Here is a 19,836-nt window from a genome sequence, read left to right as displayed (position 1 = left end):
CAGCAGCCCTTCTCTGCTCCTCCCCCATCCCCCTCCACTGTGGGTCTGCATCAGGGCAAGGGGTCTGCAGCTCCCAAGCTGATGGCCTCCCACAAGAGAACCATGTGTCTTTCCTACACAGCACACTTACTGCCCTTGTCTGCCTGTGGAAAGGAAGGTTAGCTGTGCAATTTTCAGACCATCAAAAAGAGAGAACATTGAAAATCAACCAGGGGCAAAGCAGAGTCCACTCTGGGGGGCACATAGGAGCCAGCCTTCACCACAGCAGGCATGAATATAAAACCTGAGAGGCCAGCCTTCCCTTTGAAGGAAGATATCTTCTACAACTTGACACCTAAAAAGTATTCTGGTAACCATCCTGTAAGATCTGGGATCCAGAGACTGCTAGTCAGGAGCTCCGGTGTCCACTTGGCATGTCACCTCTGGTCACAACAGTGATACATGAAAGAGCCACCAAGCAGATCAGTTTTGCGCTGTGCTGCACGGCGCTAAGCACTGTAACTACTGACTGTGCACTCAGTCCAAACTAGCTGTGGGCAGAGGTTTCAGAACTAGGCAGAGGTGATGCAGAGGTCAAAGCAGGCTCCCTTGCTCCAAAGCCCACACTCTCCCCACCTCCGGGGACTTGCCCTATCCTCTTATCCTCCCTCCTAGTCTGAGAAGATGACAGCAAAGGGATTCTTCAAAGTCACCCGAACAAAACTTGGCAGTCATAAACTCTGAGGGGAACTGAGGGAAAGGAAGGCCAAGGGGCCTCTTAGAGAAAACACAGCCATGACTGGAAGCCTAGGCCTGGCAACACACTGTGGGAAGGAGAAGGTATTGAAGGCATTCATGAAGGCTTGCTGCTATTTCAAGGTGGGGGGCAGGGGTGTGAAGTAGATCCTAGACTTGCCAACACTCAGAGCTGTGGCACGCTAGGTCAGAATGGAAGAGAAACTGGTGACCATGCTGAGGTAACATGTAAAAAATTACCTATGACCATAAATATGTAATGAATGTATGATACATATTTATGGTCTTGCAATATAGCTCAGGCTGGCCTAGAACACTGGATCCTTTGCCTGAGCCTCTGACGTGCTGGGGTGACAGGCATTCACCACTCTGATCAACTGCATGAAAATGTGACAGCATACGCATGCGTTAATATATCAAAGTAGCCCGCGAAACTTCCGCAGGAGTTTCCAAGAGCTCTCTCTGGGTGTGGGTGCTATCACAGGTGAATGTGTGAGCTTCTGGGGTGCACATCTCTGTAGTCTCCATACTTGTCTTATGTGCATGAATCGGTTTTGTGCCTCAAAGCTGGGCAAGACAGAGAGAGCTCCGCAGGAGGGTCTGCAGAGCCAGATTAGCATTGCTAGTTCCTGTCTCCACTACCCGCTTACTGGCTGTGTGGCATGTCTCCACTCCCTGCTTACTGGCTGTGTGTCTTCAAGCCACTTTTTTCACCCTTCCTGGCTCTCTACATTCTGTTCTTTTCTACCCATTTAAAATAAAAATGTATGCTCCACAGGCTTGTTTGGGAGAATTAAATTGCTATGTGTAAGTAGAGCTGAGGTGTGTTTGGTAAATAGTAGCCCAAATATACCCACGGCAGGTCCTTTTATAGTGCCAGTCATTAAATCACTCACTGTGCCAGCTGAGCAAATAAATCACTTGCCCTTTCTAGGTTGTGTCGCTTCATCTACCCTAGCCCTACCCCCAAGGCATGACTGGCCCCTGTATTTCCATGTCTGCTCGAAACTTGTTCAGTGATGGCTGAAGGTCTGACACTTCGCTTCAGGGAAAATAAGAGCTGCAATGGGGGCTTAATGCCAGGATCCACTGAGAACCTGGCAGGATCTCCTGGGGTACCACACCACATCCTGGCCTCAATTGACAGGTGTTTCTCCTTGAATAGGTGTAGGAGGCTGCCAGGGCAGCCTGCCCTGTAGCCTCTCCATTCCTTGCCCATTGCTCTGTCCTGCTGCCCATTCCTGTTTGCAGCACAGACAAAGTGGTCTGGGCCACTGCCTCCATCTCCTAGGGTACCAAGTAATGTTGGTACCTACACAACCAGGGTACTTGATGATCCAGCCATCCTATATCTATCTCACAGGTGGATGAAAAGTTTGATGGGAGAATGACTTAGGGTTTTCCCAGATAAGTCAATCCACACCCATGGGTGGCAGGTGGCCAAGGATACCAATGAATGTGGTAGAAACGTATCTAAAACATTATGAAGCCTTTATTTTTGTGACTTGATTGCATGAACATAAATTTTATAGACAGAAGCATTGCTTTACAGTGTGGAAAGGATTAGACAATGCCTAGTCTAAGATGGTTTAAAACTGTTAGTCTGAATGTATTATTTTGAAGAAAGATTCCCCAGGAGCTCAGTATACAAAGCAGACCAAGTCAAGTTGCTTCTTAGCTCAGATATGGCCTTGGGAAATGGAGGAGGCGGAGGCTGGGAGGGACTCCCAGGGAGATGCTACCATGTGCACAGGAATCTGGACCCCCAAACTAGCAAGGCTGTGATTTCTTCATGATTTCATCTTTCCCAGCAAAAGTTCCTTTTGCTTTTCATTCACACATATGAGTCACCAACATGACTCACAACCTTATCAGCAAGATAGAAATCTGGGTTCTGCCCAAGGCAACATGCATAGCTGATGGTCCCTTCCCTAATACTCAACTTGGCGAGGTTCTCAGGTCTGGTAGCACTAGGGCAGCTGCCCTCCCACAAGGCCCAGGGTAATTGTTACAGTTGATGGAACACTCTGGCCACTACTGTGAGCTGAATGCTGACTCTAAGTTGTTGGGGCCATGACTGTCCATTGCTTGTTGATTTCTGTATCGTTTCTTCCCCTCACAAACCCAGAGCACAGTCCTCCAGGAGATCAGAAGTAGATAAAAAGAAAGCCACAATGTACCGACAGAGCCACTTGCAGTGACCTGGCCATCACTGAGCAATCAGTGCTGAGAAAATCTCTAGTTTGGAGTGTTTGACAACGTTTGTGGTGAAAATGTCATGCCATGACCTATTACTGGCTTCCTGCTTTACATCTCTGGATGTGTAGGACCCATGGGCCTCCCAGCAGTACTAACTGACCCTGGAAAGTTGAAATCAACAGCCTATAAGCTGACAAAAAGTTCATTAGAGTATATTTATTATAGCATGTGATTGGTTCATATGACATCCATTCAAGTATACCATGTGCTTTGACCATATTTACCCCTTTACTCTCTCCTGACCCTTTCCAGTGTCATTAGCTCCTTTCCTTTTCCCAATTATTGTCCCTTCATTACCTGCATATATGCATATATGTTACTTAAGTATAGGGGTGTACACATGTGGTGTGTGTGTGAGAGAGAGAGAGAGGGTGGGGAGGAGATTAAGGTTCAACATAAGGGAAAAAATGTAATATTTGTCTTTCTGAGTCTGGCTTATTTTATTTAATAAGCTGATCTCAAGTTCCATTTTCCTAAAAATAGCCTAATTTCAGACTTCGTTATAGCTGGATAAAACTGTTGGCTATGGATGGATGGATGGGTAAAGAAGAAGCATGTGTTCTTCATTGTCCTGTTGATTAATGTCTGGGCTGGTTCCTTATCTTGGCCACTGTGTATACTCCTGCAGTAGACACAGATATGCAGTTCCTGGTGTTGTTTGCGGACTTGGAGCCATTGGCTCCATGCTCAGGAGTGGGTTAGCTGAGCCGTGTTGTGGTTCTACTTTTAGATTTTTGAGGAAACGCCATATTGATTTCCTTATTGGCTAGACGGTTTCTATTCCCAAAACGAATCAACCCATCTTCCTCCTGCCAGTTTGTGTGGAATCCCTACCACCCACAGACATCCTCCTTAGTTTTCACAGGAAAGGAGGCACTGAAGTCCATGAGCAGCCACTGTGAGGAAGGCCTCCTGTATGCTTAAAAGACTCTGACTCATTTGATGTCCAGAGAGCTCAACTTACAAAAGAGAAGTCTGAGTCTCAGAGATCTTAAATTACTTAAGACCACGCAGTTCATTCAGGGAAGGGGTCAATTTTAATGCTTACTTTTTCTCATTCCTAGCTCTACCTCCTTCTGTCATGTTGACCCCAGGAAAAGAGCATTGTCCTACTAACTGCAAGTGCTTTGTGAGCTGGGCTTGCTTGAGATAGCCTGGTAGGAGATACAGAAACCTGTAGCTGGCTGGGTCTACTGTGTCTGACCACTGGAGGCCCATGCCTACTGCACAGTGCCTAGTCAGAAAGTTGGTTCTTGGATTCAGGGTGTTGTTGATCCTGTTGTGAAATCGTGTGGAGGTTGATTGCAATCCTGTCATGAAGTTGAGTTAGACACATTTCACTAAGTTTTGCTTTCCACACATTAAATATACTTTTTGCACATCTTTAGCACCCATAGTGGGCCAGCTCGAGTGCGCGATGGGCAAGTTACTATCCTTCCTTGGGCAACCATCTGCTGCTTCATCGAAGAGTAGGCCAACCAGATGGAGAACACACTATGCTCGTCATGCTCGTCACAGACTGGGGCTCATGAGTCCCAGAGGCCTAATCCAACAAGGGCCATGGGCCATGGACATGGGTGGACATATGTTGAGAACTTCTGATGTTACTTTATTCAAAACACCACCTCCCTGGACCTCCACAACTCCATGGAGCATGTGATATTCTACTCAGTTTCGGCATTACTCAAAAAACAGAGGCCAGAGAAATTACTCAACCATAGTAAAGGCAGGATGTGAACCCAGACCTCTGCCTCCAGAGCTGGCTGATACCTCTGATACCCTTGAGCATTAGGAAATGGCAGAGTTACCAATCAAGAGTGTCATGTCATCCCAGGGCAACTTTCTAAGGCTAGATACAAGTACTCTCAATGGAAAATAAAAGCATGATCTGCATGTGTCTAGTACCTAATATATGCACAATAATTAGATGCAATAAATGAAGATGTTGTCTAGCATAAGTGAGACCCCACAAAGCTGTCTGATAACAGAAGTAAGGTACACTACTCCTGAGGCCTCACATATAGCTGTAGCTGGAGTTACTGTACTCAAATAAGGTCCTTCCTGAATGGCTCTGGGATAGGAGGAAGTGGTTGGGACATGATGTACTTAATTTCTTTTCAGAAGCTTGGGTAGATTACAAGAGGAAGGAAGTCAGTCACATGGTATAACTCCAGTGTATATGCACTGAAGGAACAGACATATAGATGGAAGTAAGGGTGACTTGATGGATGGACTGGTGGGTGGATGGATGGATGGATGGATGGATGGATAGGCTGATGTTTGGGTAAGTGGGTGGACAGATGGGTAGATGGATAGATGGAAGATGATTGAATGGAAGGGTGGATGGATGAGTGGTTGGGTAGATGATGGGATGGACATACAGAGACTTATTACTAGTGGTACTCATATGTCCATTCCTCATGTGACTAACAAATGGTTTGCTCTGATTTGCTAAGGATTCTTAATGAGAATTTTCAGTCTGAGCCCATGGCAGAACTGTGGTAAACAGGCTCTTGATCAGTAGGAAACAAGTCATTATGACCAACCCATCTCTATGAACACAGGAGATAGATGAAGGTAGTCTGAAAAGAGTCATTTCTGGGTTTAAGAAGTACACTTTGCCATTCCCAGTTTCCCAGCCTGAAGAGAAAGAGATTTCTCTCCGTTAGGAGCAGGTTCAGTTTACTGAGATGGCCCTCCCACTGATGAGGTTTCTTTCTGTTTAGTGGAACAATAGCAGAAATCTGTCTTCAGAAAAGAAAGGGAGTTCCATGTCTTGGCTTTGCAGTTTGACACCACTGTACTTAACACTGATAGCAACCCACATTGCCTGTGGGATTACGTAGATTTCGCCTGGCTCAGGAATAGCATTAACAGCTATGGTTGGATGCTTAGCATCTCCTGCATGTTACACATAGCATGCACTTCTTACAAACACCACAGAAGTTAGGCTTCTTCTGATAAAACTTAAATAAATAAATAAAAAGAAAATAAGCAGACATTCAGAGAGACAAAGGAATTTGCCCAGAGTCCCACAGTCCTTTGTGGCAGACCTGGAATGCCTCCCTAGGTACTGCTGTCCTAAAGCTGTTTAAAAACCCGATGTCTAAGTAGATTTCAGTATGTCTATCCACAGGTTATTATTACACTACTAGAGTGTTTTAATCATTTTGCATAGCATCTGTTAACTGGAAAATATCAGTCACAACAGAAGTTGCCAGCATGCTCATCCCTCTCACCCTAGCACAGCTTGGTTGAATAGACTTGAAACTCAGCATCTTCTAGCAGCCCTCAGAACAACAATCTGCAAACTACAGGATGTGTGTCCCCTAACACTAAAGCGCTGTTGTCAACAAAGACCTTTGTCCTTCACACTCTCCAAGGCTCTTCCTTCCCCTCTCTGGGCCCTTAGAGCTCCTAGCTGTTTATATTTCCCTACCAGCTGGATGACTGAATGAGTTGGTTAAACTCTCGGAGCCTGATCTTCTCCCCAGTCAAAAGCAAATAACAACTGGATACTTAGAGTGTTCTGAAGACTGGATGAAAGGAACTTATTCTATCTTCCCTGGTCACTCTGCACTGCAAACATCTGTTCATATCCCATACACAAGTCGAGGCGGGCCACTCTGAGTCTCCAGCCCATAGACCTGTGCAGGTCCCCTAGGCAGATCACTCTGAGGCTTCAGCCCAGACTTTTCTCTGATGCCAGTTTCTCCCAACATGCAGGCACCCAGTTAACACCGCAGCACGCCATGTTTCTGAGGAAATTCTGTGTTTTCCACATTTCTTTCATTTATATCATTTTATGATTTTGAAATTTAAGAAGCTTTGCATGTTGGCCTTCTCTTTAGCTCTTCCTCTCCTATCTGCCTACTTCCTACTTAGATAATTGTCAATCGTCTGTGCCGCTTTTCCCAGGAAGATTCTAGCCACCAGCCTCCACAGGGCCCTACTACTGTCATTCAAGCTCCTCTGTATCTTTAGACACAGTGGCTGGCTGAGAGCCCTCACCAAGCACCTACTGTGTGTCTGGACCTACATGGGCATCATGTGTATGCTACATACACTCATCCCACCAACATCTGTGTGATGCAGGCAACACTGTTTCTATTCCAAAAATGAGAACATGGAGATCTATAGTGGTCTAAACGACTTGCCCGTGATGACGTGCTCAGGGAAACATAGCTGCCACATCCTAGCTGTTTCTTCAGTCAAACTGTCTTCTGGCAGGCAAATGGGCTGCCCACCAGCCTGCCACAGTACTCCCTCTTTCATATTTAGCTGTTTAGCATCTTCGGGGCAGTCAGGGTGCTAGGAGGTAGGACTTCACCAGTACATTCCCATGCTCAGTTTCAGGGGTCCTTCTCCGGCTCCCGGAAGCCCAGCCCTAACAATTACACTCCAGAGAGCTCCTAAAGTCTCTCCCCTCCCTGTCCCAGACAAGGTTCCCTAAATACCTTCAGATGCCGCAGAACATGGCCTCTTCTGGGAGTTGGCAGCAGAGGGCCACCAGGCACGGGGTCACCAGCTCTCCATCAACTGCGGTTGCTCCAGGCGGAGTGGGCCACACAGACTGGAAAGGGAACACAGGCACAGCCCATGTTATCAAGCAGGCTGCAGAGTTGTAGTTGCTAAAGGGCCGCACACTTCCTCTGCCGAAACAAGGAAGGCAAAGGCGCAGGGCTGGCAGGAGGGCAGGTTCCTGTTTTCACTAACCCACAGAGCAGACTTCTCACTGCAAGGACGGCGATGGGGAAGAGAAGGGCCTTATTAATTCCTTTACAAAGCACTTGAGAATATAGCCAGCTTGATTGTAAATTGCCAGGGCTTACAGAAACTCACTTTTCCCCTCTCTCTTTCTAATTAAAAGGCAGATGGGGCTGTGAATTTGCCTGTGCATGTCCCCAGAGCTCACTGGGCCTGAGGAGGCTGAGGATAGCTCACTGCTGCCTTCCCTTCCAGAGTTTTCTTTCATTTTTACAGTTCTCTTGCTACAGAAGGTAGCCAGAACAGTCCCTGGAGCTGCAGCTCTGCTATAGGCCGGTTTCAGCTGTCAGAGACCTACGACAGAGGACAACTGCCCCTGAGCATAGCAGAACTGGCCAGCAGCACCCCTGGGCACAAAACTCACCTCTGCTGTGGTGCTACCTGAAGAATTGAAAAAGCTCTTGTGATAGAGCTTAACACAGAGAAGGGAGTGGTGGCAGATGGGAGCAAGGCGTGATCCCTGGGGGATCCCAGATTCAAGGAGAAAGAACTAGAAGCAACTGTGTTGCCTTGAACAAGTCGTTTTAACCACTGGAGGCCTCCGTGTTCCCATCTGTGATGGGAACATAGATGACATCACAAGGAGGTCAGTGCTCTAGGAGGCAAGGATATTAGTTTTGTGGAAGGAGGTTCTAGTTCCTAGGGAACACCTGTGTACTGACATACTTGATGAAAAGGATCGTTCTGAAATAGTTTGCTAAACAAATACACTGCGGGGGGGGGGGGGGGGGGAGGCAGGGAGAAGAGAGGAGTGAGGCAACTTCCATGAGGACTCAAATGACAGGGGACGTGGGTCCATTGCTCTTTCAATATTCCCCATGGTTTGGAAATAGAATATACATGTGACTTTAAATAACATATTGTTATAGGTACAGAATATATAATTTCATAGTGTGTGAGTCTGTGACAAGGAAATCTGTGGGCATGCTACTAGGCGAGAGGAAGCGTGTTTCTGATCAGAAAATGGCAGCCAGCAGTGCCAGGAGGACCCTCCTACAAGCTGCTTTCTGCCATTCCCATTCCCAAAGTGGAAAACCCCTCAGAGAATTTAGTGATATCCCTCAGTCTGCAACTGGTCCCTACAGAGCCAGAGTAAAGTCCGGGGCATGCGTCTCAAGGACCCCACCCAGCTAAGACCAAGGTAGAAACTCAAGATAGTCATTTAGAAACCTCGCTGGGTGTCCTTTACAAAGATAAATTACAAACAGTGGGGCAGTATCTAAATTTAGCAGTGCTGTGTACTAGACAGACTCAGCTGGCTTGTGCAAAGCCAGCTCTGTGCAGGGCATGCTGGGAAGGTGCAAGCAGATGGTGTAAGAACTTGGTGGAAGTGGCCGAAGTGGGGAAGAGCAAGCAAGTGGAATACGCTAAAGTGGGGCTTTCCCCCACATGCACACCGAAGTGTGTCAGAGCTTTGAAGGGAGGGACACTCTGAAGGCAGGAGTGAGGGGACAGCTTTTCTGCACCTATTGGGAAACCCTCAGGCTTGAATTAATGTACTCCTGATGCCGGCATCCCTTCAGTTAATGTGGTTGATTGGAGTGCCATCTAGTCACTAGGATTCAGCCATGATGTGGCCTTTATCAGAGCCATCAGACAGAGACCTGGAGGGCAGGCCACAATTGCACAGTTGCAGGACTGCTCTAAAGAAGACATGGTGGGCACCGGGACAGTGTCCACAGGTGGTGGTGGTTAGGGACAAGGTGTGTGTGTGTGTGTCAGAAGGGCGGTCATTGAGTCATTATTTCAGGGGTCAGATAGCCTCAGAAGAAGCTAGGGTGAAGGGTTTACACTGAAGAAACTACTGCTGTGACCTTGGGAACCTGGAGCACATGAGTGGCAGAGGGAGATAGGTACTGGATAGAGTACACCCAGTCCTGACCTCAGACCCTGTAGGGTCAAGGTCTGTGGGAGAGCAGAGGTCCTGCGGAGGAAAACCATGGTGATTTGCCTCAAGGGGCTCTCCTTCTGCTCTGACAAAACCCTTATGTGGTTCATCTTCCACCCTCTACCCCAGAAGTATGCCCACCACCTTCCTCTGATCCACAAAGGTGGCCTGAGCATAAGAACCCTGTCATTTTTTCAGGCATATGTTTTGAGATTCATTCATTCATTCACCAGCCTTGGGTATCACTTGGGTTTTGCCAGGCACTGTGCATACTCAGGACTATGTGCCAGTAAAATGAGACCCTGTCCTCAAGGCGCACCTGGGAAAATGTTCCCTCCAGTTGCCCAGGCCCAGAACAGAATGGATCACATCCTGATGCTGAACACTGGGTGGAACAGGACTGCAAACGTCTATGTCCACTCAGAGCCGAATCCACTGAGATGACATGGACGGATCTGCCCATCCTTGCCCTTGAGTTTATAACCTAAACTAGCCAGGGGAACCAGCTAAAAACTACAGACTAAAAGCAGAAGTAGGGAGGGAGCCTGGAGAAGAATGCTGAAGAGTCCTGGGGCCAGCTCTGCAACGCACTGAGGTTTAGCAGGATGAGACCGGATTTTATCCTTACAGTGGGGTTTTCATTCAAGGACATTAATGCATGGAATTGGCACAAAAGCTAAAGATAGGAGGTAGCCTTCCAGGGGACTCAAGCTAAGTGTGTGCTCAGCCAGGCTGAACTGTACTGGCAATTGACAGCAACCTCTCAAGAGGTCACAACTTAGGATCCCCAAAGGCACTCAGGACCATCTGTGTCACATTTCCACAGGGCTTCGCAAATTAATTAGCTCTCAGTGCCCAGATAAACAGCCACAGGGAGACACCAAACTGTCAGCCATGAGTGAGCCAAGGATCACTCCATGAAGTGGGACAGTGTGGTCTACCCTTACTAAGGTGACAAGATGCCTTGTTGGGAATCATTTGCAAGAGTCCCCAGCTTGAGCTGGCAGCCTCCCAACTAGAGCAACTCGAAGCTCGTTTCTCCAGCTTTAGTTCTCCTGGAGGTTTCTGGCTTAGGAAAAGATACACTGTAAGGCAATTTGATGTTCCATGTCAAGAGTATAGGATTATCAGCAGGTCCCAAGTCTGGGAAGTTTAGGGTTTGTTTCCCTTCTTCCCACATAAACATTGAGAATAATGGATGTTGGGGAAGTCTACCTCAGGAGCCGGTAAGTAACATTTAAATAGAAAGAATCAGGTACCAGTGACCTAGGTTTCGCAGTTCAAAAGCACTTGATGCCTTTCCTGCTTCTGTGGACACCCTGCCTCCTGCAGGTGTCCTCCTCCTGGGTGTCATCCTCCTGGTGACTCGGAGCTCACCTGATCCCTGTAGATCTCAGAGCTCCTCCACCCAGAGGCAAAAGCTCCCTCTTGGATGCACCTGGGAGTTGATTTTGCAACGTAGGAGTCAATATCTAGAGATGGAGTCCAGATATCTAAGGGCTGGACTGTATGGCCTTATGCAGATTTCCAAGTCTCTCATAGAGCCTAATACCTAATACTTCTAGCTCATGAAGAAATATACATAAATGTTCTAATGTGGCATTAAATCATCGAGGCTCCCTTTTTTGTGGACTCTTGGAAAGACTAAAGTGGATCGGATACATGGGCACCGAAGGCCGTGAATCAGTGTGGCCCTGTACCTGCCCTGAAGAGGTAACCCACAAGTATCCACTGAATGAATAAAGAAAGGAGACTGTGTCTAGGGAATGAGATCATTTGCATTATTTCACCTTACTCTGCCCTTCCCGTGTAGGGGCAGACAGGCTGCATCCTGCTTTGGCTTAGAGTTAGAGAAGCGATCTGCGGGGCGATCTGAATTCACCCACTGCAGCGGAACCTGAATGTATCAGGCTCTGTCTCTGCAGGAAGTTTCCTGGGACTACAGCTCCTCAGCAAAAGTAAAAAAGCAGAAGCCCCGCCGCATGGCCCCCTCTGCTCAAGAGAGCTGCACAAGTACCCTGACTCATTAGAGCCCCGTTCTTCCATCCTTGCTCAATGAAACCGGCTAATATGGCTCCAGAGCCTGTGTGCTTCTCAGCCCTGTGAAGGTTATTTTACTGACTTCTAGATGTGCTAGCTCGCAAGCCGCCGTTTTTCTTAGATCCAACTCAGACACTTATCTGTTGAAATACTTGTGATAGAACCTCTGTGGGCTAGCACAGGGCAGAGCTATGGGAGACAAGGCTGCCGCTTGCTCCATCTTCTTAGGGTTAACCTTGAGTGGAACAGGGGACAGAATAGGCTGGCATGGTGGGGGTCTCTGGTGCACAGGGACCTCAGAGGAAGCATCTGGAAAGGCTTTGGTGACTAATGTTGACCAAAGTCTGGTGTTCAGGGGATCATAAAAAAATATGTGAGAATTCGGTCCAGCTAGACTTTGACAGGCTCATAGAATGTGTTTTTGTACCTCTTTCTCAATTCCTTTTTCTTGTGGGATGACTTCAGTTTTGTCTTGTCTGGAGTTGATGATGATGTCAGTACTGGCCACTGAGAGTCGTCTCGCTTCTTTCACTCCTTCTCTGTCCCTCTCAAATCTACTAGGCTGATGAGTAAGCCCTCTCTGTCCTCTTCTTTTCACGCTGTTCCTGTTCTTATTGCCCTGGGCCCTTTGGGACTACTCGTCAGGGTTTCACGGGCGATGCCATGTGGCATTAGGCAGGATGCAGGATGGCAGGCATGGTAGTGTCTGTCTGCAGCTCAGCAATGTCTGAGGGTATAGAGTAGATTGTATAGTGTAATCTATCTCTGTCCAAGGTCAAATGGTTTGCTGACTTGCTTGCTACTATTAACAGAGCATAACCAGACCCCAGTAGCAGTGTCCTCCTAGCTCCCCACTTTTCTCCAGCATCTCCTTACCATTTGACTAGTCACTTCCTCACTTTTGATCATGCACCCACAGTCAAAACCTGAGAGTGATCTCTCAGGATATTCATAGTTAGTCATAAACTGTTTCCATAGGTAACTCAGCTTATGTACATGGAAACTGAAAAGAGTGGCATTTCTGAAAAGATATTGATACTTAAATGCTCTGGAACTTTCATCCAGGGCTTCAGTGGTTATCTTTGGGTATCCCATTCAAGAGAGAAGGACACCAGGGAGGAAATAGACTGTTTCTAAACAGGAGTCTTGAAAATGTTTTTTGAAATCTTACATTTCACTCATCCTGGTGTCTTCAGGGAAAGCCCAGAGATCCTCTGAGCTCTGCTGAAGAACAGAGCTGTTACAATGTCTTCCCATAAAAGGGCATTGGGGTGGGGGAGTGCTGAGGGTTGCTGAACCCCACAGAACACATTTTTCAAGGGTGCCTCGTAAGACCAGTCACCATCGCTGCAGGCCTGGGACAGGTGCGTGCAATCAGTGTGGTACAGCATCTGTACCCTATGTGGCCAGAGAGAGCAGATATGCATGGGGAGGGGAAGAGGTGGGAGATTGAGGAAGCAAGTTAAAAAAAAAAAAAGAAAAAAGAAAAGCTGCCTTCCCCCAGATCTCAAAAGACCTTGAGGCCTTAATCATATTCTGCTGATTCAAATTCCCTGGGGCATCTTTGTGCCGAAGCTACTGGAATTAGCCCCATAATAGAGCAACTCCAAGCAGCAGCAAAGACCTGTACTGGGATCTGGAAACAGCTGGCTGCCCGCCTGGTGATAAAGCCACTGTCCCAGCCTTGTCACCTCTCCGCCACATTACCTCATCTCATGAACAGCCGCCCCAAAGCAACTGGCCAGCTACCTCTGGGTATTCTGAACAGCACAAAAGGAGCATGAGCTCTCTTTTTGGTGGCTTTCATTGAAATCCCAGCTCATGCTCTCCCACGATGCCTTCCCAGGCCTGCATGTTCCACTTAATTCCTCATGACAAGATTTTGTTGGCAGAGGAAGAGCAAGTACAAGATTGGCGTTGATGTCATTTAAGTCACTGCCACCCGGTTAGAGCCAACTCTGTAAAATCACCAGGCAGGGTCATCTCAGCAAGCAGTGATTCGCAATTGATTGCACCAGCAGTGGGAGGCTGTGGAAATAGCCTCAACTGAGGTGAAACTCCAACCCTAAAGGCCTCTGGTCCACTAGAGCAGTAATTCTAGTTCAGCCTTCCTAATGCTGTGACCTTTTAATACAGTTTCTCATGCTGTGGTGACCCCCAATGATAAAATTATTTCCATTGCTACTTCTTAACTGTAATTTTGCTACCGTTATGAACTGTGAGATAAATATCTGTGTTTTCCCTATGGTCTTAGGTGACCCCTGTGAAAGGGTCATTCAACCCCAAAGGGGTTCACAACCCACAAGTTAAGAACCACTGGACTAGAGTCTGCTCTGCCATTTTAAAATTCTAGTTTCAGTATCAATAAGTTTAGTAAACAGTTATATGGAGAGTGTTTAAAGGGTTATACCATCTTGTCATATCTTTGATTTGAATTGAATTCACAAGGGCTCTCTAAAATATTGCTTAGAGTATCTGAAAACATTGGTACTCTTTACTGGAAACTTGCTACACATAAACTCTTTCATGCTGCCTCAAAAAAATTCCTCCTAACAAATATATAAGGAAAGTATTTTCTCACCCATAATTTAAATCCAAGAAAGCTTCAGCCCAGGGACTTTAAATAGCTTTCCTAAGGTTGTGTAGCTGATCAGTGAGTGCTGGACTTGAGTTTGGGCTGATGACCTGATCAACTCCACGCCTCAGTGCCTCTCCTGTGACATTGCTACATATCCACTTGACAGATGAGGAAACTATTAGCCAAGGAAAGAAGCTAAGTGCTGTTGTGAGCAGAATTTTGCAAGAGTCCCCAACCTGAAAGCCCATTTTCCGACTCGTCTTCCTATGTCTCTTCAAAATAACAATAATTTGCACTTGCTTTCATCTGACAGAGTGGAAGGACATGATAGGAAATAGAGTCCAAACATGGAGCTGCAGAAGTATGCGTACTCTTCTTGTAGAAGTACATCAGAATCGGGGCAAGAGACTCTAGGAGGACCTAGGGTAGCCTTTGAAGTAAGCATCTGTTTGAGTGGAGAGCTCGGAGGCTGTCAGTGTCCTCATCCTGGTGGCGGTTGGGCTCAGACCATGAGATGAGGAAGTGGGCTCTGCCAGGAAAGTGCCAAACCCATCTGTCTAAAAAGACTATGAGGACAGCAGGTCTCAAGTAGGCACGGGAACCACAGGTTGCAATTCAATGGGTCAAAAGACAGTTGGCTCTTGAGAATGAAGACGCAGACTCCACCTCGGCTATCATTAAGGTGACATTTTTCAAGGGTGCCTAAGCCTGGAAAGTCAGTCATCTTTAACTACCGTACCCGTAAATGGTTTCTGACAATTAGAAGGTGATGGAGCTAATTAAACATGACACATGTGACGGGTAGCAAAAGGTGTTTGTCCCAGACTAGTCCTGTCTGCTTCCAACGTGAGGTTTGCTGTTGGAGCCCATCCTCTCACCCAGACCCTTCTCCTCGGGGACTTGTGTTTCATCTCATCACGTGTTTCCCTGTGAAGGTTCCTTCAGGGACTGTAGCCATACTGTTTACTTGTTGATTTGGTCATGTGGCAAGTGTGAGTGACTGCTGTCCCCTTGGCCAGGATCAGTCAAACTATAGCATGGAATCAGTTCTTAAATGTGACCTAAATGCTTCTCTAGTTGCATCCGCAATAATAATTCATGGAGACAGTGACACTGTTCTTGAAAATGTAAGGAGCTGGTATAGCTCCACAACTGACTCATTATGCGTGGATATAGGGTTTGGAGAACTGGTAAGGTTGAAATATCCTTGCAATCCAGAGAGGGGCACAGGTAATAGGGGTGAAAAGTTGGAACAGACTGTCTATGAATCTCACCTGGATTCTGCCATCTACTTGGGCAGTGTATTATCATGGAAAATCACACTGGAATGAGAATCCTTGGATCTCAGCCTCTTCTACTGTGTACCAGCAAGCTATCAAACCTCTTTGACACTCTACCTATGTCTACAGAAATGCTAGGATGAAGTAGGGGCACACATAGAAAAGCATCAAAATAAGTAGTGTGTGTTCCTCTTCTAAGCCCACTCTAGCATGTGGAGAATCGGCTCCATAGTTGGTGGGTCTGTACTGTGCAGAATGCAGAGAGGTTATGAACATCAGACAGGATATTTGTTGTGTATCTGTGGACAATGTTGTGTAGCTGTGGCCTTCCCAGTCTGCAGATGTGACACCTCATTTTCAGAACCCTGTGTGAAACTCGCCTCCATCAGGCACTCCCAACCCCCATGGGAGAAGAAAGAGCACCCTTGTAAGCCTCTTCCTTATTGACTGCCACCAGCCAGCCACTTATGAGTGAAGAATGAAAATTCGTGATATGATGTGTTACACCAGGCTGGGGCTGTGCTCAGAGGGCGGTAGTAGAGCGTGGGGGAAACTAAAAGCTTTATAGTTTGGGCTGTCATTACCAGCCTCAAGATCTCATATACCTCACCTCCTCATCCAGGACTGTGGTCTCTTCATCTGTAAAATGGGGAGTGGGGGATGGGAAGGTTGTCAATAGGTAGAGGGTTGTTGTGGAGATCACCAGATAAAATCATAAATAAAGAGCCCCAGCTCTTAAGAGGGCGCATGTGAAGACTGAATGCCTTTCACTTTCCCTGTAAGTGCGGGCACATGTGCAAACCCATGGACTCATACACATCAGTCACCTTCAAATTCTACCTACAAAAAGCACCCCCTTGGCTGTTACTTGCACTTAACTCCTGTTAGGAGGGCCAAAGTAGACCCCTCCCATCCAGAAGGCCAAGGATACTAAGCAATAGCGAGCCACACCTTGGCACTTCTCACCCCGGTTCTATAGCTTCTGCTAACTAAAACCAATAACCAGCAATTTCAATGAAGAAGAAAAGAGAAGTGAGCGGTTAGCCCATAGGGTGTAGTTTCAAGATGAAAGTTGTATTATCTGTTGTCATCACTCATGTTAGGATTTGCCAAAACTGAACTACAGACTTCAGGAAAACTCACAGGCTCGGGGATCAAGCAAAGAGATGACTTGGGCCTAAGGGCATGCAAGAGAACGTTAGCACAGACTTGGATGGTAGCCATTTAAAAAGTCTATTTTCTGAAGTTTCCAGGTCTGTCTTTAGGTTCTCCTTGTCTCTCAGAAGCATGCTCTGATGCCAGTGCCCATGGGACTCAGCGACAGGCTTAGATTTGGATGGATTTCCAGAAAATGAAGGGTACAGAGCAGGGAACATGCACTCTGGCTCTGCTCTCTGTCCAGAATCCCTGGACCACAGCCTGGGCTGGGCCCCTGCCTCAGCTGTTCCCTCCTCAGCTGTTCCTAACTCCTCCAACAAAGAAGAGGTCAAGCTACACCCTTTCCTTTGCCCCAGTTCACTTCTGCCCTCCATGTCTACAGGAAAATGGTGATGAACATACGGCTCTGGCCAGTGATGAAAAAATCACTTCGCTACTCTGCCCTCAGTAGTCCACACTCTGGAGGCACTCATAATCAGTCATTGCTCAAGGGCCTGCTTAATGTGTGCTCAAACTACTTCAGCCTGACCATGGACAAATGTCAGCAGTGATATTCCTAAATACTTAACAATAATCTGTCCAAAAGCCCCCATGGACTTCCTGTAGTTGTAGAAGCATGCCCTGTACCCTAGGGTTCACATCTTCAAGGTGATGCCTCTCACCTGGCTGTGATTGTCTCCTGATCTTACTTCTCAGCGTCTTCTATGCAGATTCCTTCCCTCGTCCTAGAAAGCCCAACTGTATCCTCGTCCTTCTGTGTGTTGGATCCCACCTGTAATACATAGAGAGGTCTTTACAGGGATGCTGGGATCTGGAGACCACAGCTGTGTTGTCTTCAACATTCCCAACCTACCTGCCATCCTTCCCACTCTCCCAGGGACCTGGAGTGCCCCCTTACACTCATTTTCTCCCATCAAAGTCAGTCCTCTCAAGTCCTGCCTCTCCTCTGTAGGCATACAGGTGCCCCACACCGGCTTCTTGGAGTTCTCAATGCAAAAGAATTCTAGGCTTTCTTTCTGATTGCAATCACAGAGGTCGTGTCTTGAGGTCACTCTGATGTGTAGACTGCTAAGCACAGTCCGTACTTTGAACAACTATGGATCTGGCCACTTCTTGGGGACTTAAGGCATAAGACTCTACATAAAAATCTCAGACAGAGTCAAAATATACTTAAGCTGGTTCCCCTTAAGTAGCTGAGTGGTTGAATTCACTGTAGTCCATAACTCAATGGGAGCTTGGGGTGAGGGTACTCCTCAGGGTGCTGCAGTGCAGTGGGGCTGTGGAGTTTTATATCTGCTTCCTCCCAGCAGGAACAACACATGGGAAGAGACACCACCAATGGTTAATACCATTCCCAATGCTAACTAGTGTTTCCTGTCACTGAGAGCTGATTACTGGTGTGGGGTGTCTTGTATCTTCTTTGGAACTGTTGATCCCCTTCCATAAGAAGACAGGGGAACTTACAAACCAGCAGGCAACACTGAAACCAAAACGTCAGTCTGTCTGTTTCTATAGGCAGGGCCTTTCTAGTGGGTGTTGTTGGCCCCACCTTCTCACGGAGATAGGCAGGGACCAACGGCCACAGATAACCTACTAATGCATGGCCGGTAGAGTGTGGAATGCTGGGTGGCTGCCTGGGGTGGACTTCATGTCTGTCCCTTCCCAGCTGTGAGACAGGAGGTGCACAGCTTCACTTCTGCCCGCTGCCTGGCACCTCTAGAACCAAGATTCGTGGGTTGTGCTGAAGATGGAACAAAGCTAGCCACTGCCCGCCTCTTGCATTTGTCATCTGTCTCTGAGCTGAGCCCGCCATAGCCCATGCAAGCCTGGGTGCTCACTGTTGAGGACGTGGCTGTGGGTTTCCCACCTTCTCCTTCCCTGGGGACTTCCTACCTCACAGTGAGGATACAGGAGCACTGGAGAGTGGTGGAGAACTAAGAAGCATGGGGACTCTAGAAAGAAAGTAGAGCAGGCCTCTTGGGGACTCCTTTCCTGCATTCCTGCATAAGAACATTGACCCTTAAGGCAGAGCCATCGGGGTATACCTGGGGTAGCAAGACTGTCACAGAAAATAAAATTGTGCCTTTGTTGCTTTATCTGCTAATGACTTCTTCAAGGAAGGCCTGACAGGGAGTCCTCGTGGGGTACACACTAAAGTCACAATTTCAGGATGACTTAATCAGAGTGACAGAGTTGGAGTTCCCCGCCTGCTCCCTTTCCCTCTAAACTCAGGCTTACTTTTCCCAAGCTCTGCTCAGCAGGGACCATCACTTCTGAGTCCTAACAAATGCCCCCCCAATGAGGGCAGCTTGTTTAACTGCTGATTTTCCACCAAGAACACGGTTTCCTTCAGAAAGATTGATTACAACAGAAAGAGAGAGGAAAGTTTTCTAAGCTATCTCACAGTGTCAGCGAAGCCCACGCCTTTACCCACTTCCTCCCCATATCAAGAACCCCAGCTATTTATAGCTGGCAAAGAAAAAAAAAAGAAATAAAATTGAAAACATCAGAGGCCCACCCTGAAATCCTCATGCCTTCAGGCATTCCCATAGGCAAAGCTGGGTCCACTTGGCATCACCTCCCATTCCCACGCTTTGCAGCGCAGAATGCGGGGCTGCAGCGGGAACCACTTCTGGTGGTAGTGCCATTCTGTTACAAGAATATATTAAGGGGTTTCTCATAAAAGCTGACCACTTGGTGTTACAAAAATAAATTGAGGGTGTAAGACTCACACTCAAAATAAGTTGCCCACTGTGGTTCATTGCCAAGATCACTGCCCACCTGGTCCTGGCTGGCTGCGTGTTTGATCTGTACTGCTGTTGATTCTCATGATGAGCCTGGCAAATTCTCTCTTGTTTATAGATGCTGATGCTCAGAGGATCTGGTGTGCACATCTTGCAGGAGGTAGCAGCAGGCAGTTTAGTGTATAAAGCACAGAACCCCCTTCTGCTGTCTCACACTATCTCGGGTCTGCAGCCCAGGCTCTCTGACCTTATCTGGACAGTTCAGGGATGTTGGGAAGGGCTCTGGTCATCCGTCTATGTATAGCTACTGGGTTTACAGTCCTCCTCCTGCTCATCCTGTGTACTTTCTTGTCCCTTCAATGAGTTCCTCACTGATGGCCTGGCCTC

At 47.3% G+C, this 19,836-nt stretch overlaps 2 protein-coding genes across 4 annotated transcripts in view; one reads left to right on the top strand and one right to left on the bottom strand.

Moving 5' to 3' along the window:
* Positions 1-19,836, top strand: part of Tg (thyroglobulin) — a 178,334-nt gene that overhangs the window by 135,663 nt on the left and 22,835 nt on the right. The gene's annotated exons all lie outside the window — the stretch shown is intronic.
* Positions 1-19,836, bottom strand: part of Sla (Src like adaptor) — a 49,477-nt gene that overhangs the window by 24,013 nt on the left and 5,628 nt on the right. Inside the window, exons 2-3 of one of the 2 annotated variants that reach the window (XM_041671941.1) lie at positions 17,368-17,477; positions 7,452-7,567 (exon numbers count right to left, since the gene is read on the bottom strand). The gene's annotated coding sequence lies outside the window, so the exon portion shown is untranslated. The remainder of the gene's footprint in view (positions 1-7,451; positions 7,568-17,367; positions 17,478-19,836) is intronic. The other variant, XM_041671943.1, reaches the window with a different exon arrangement.

Source organism: Microtus oregoni, unplaced genomic scaffold, assembly GCF_018167655.1.
Source record: "Microtus oregoni isolate MIOR12 unplaced genomic scaffold, Mior012 000022F_ref0000154, whole genome shotgun sequence".
Taxonomy (NCBI): domain Eukaryota; kingdom Metazoa; phylum Chordata; class Mammalia; order Rodentia; family Cricetidae; genus Microtus; species Microtus oregoni.
Note: the sequence above shows the minus strand (reverse complement) of the source record. Positions and strands in the feature narration are given on the sequence as shown.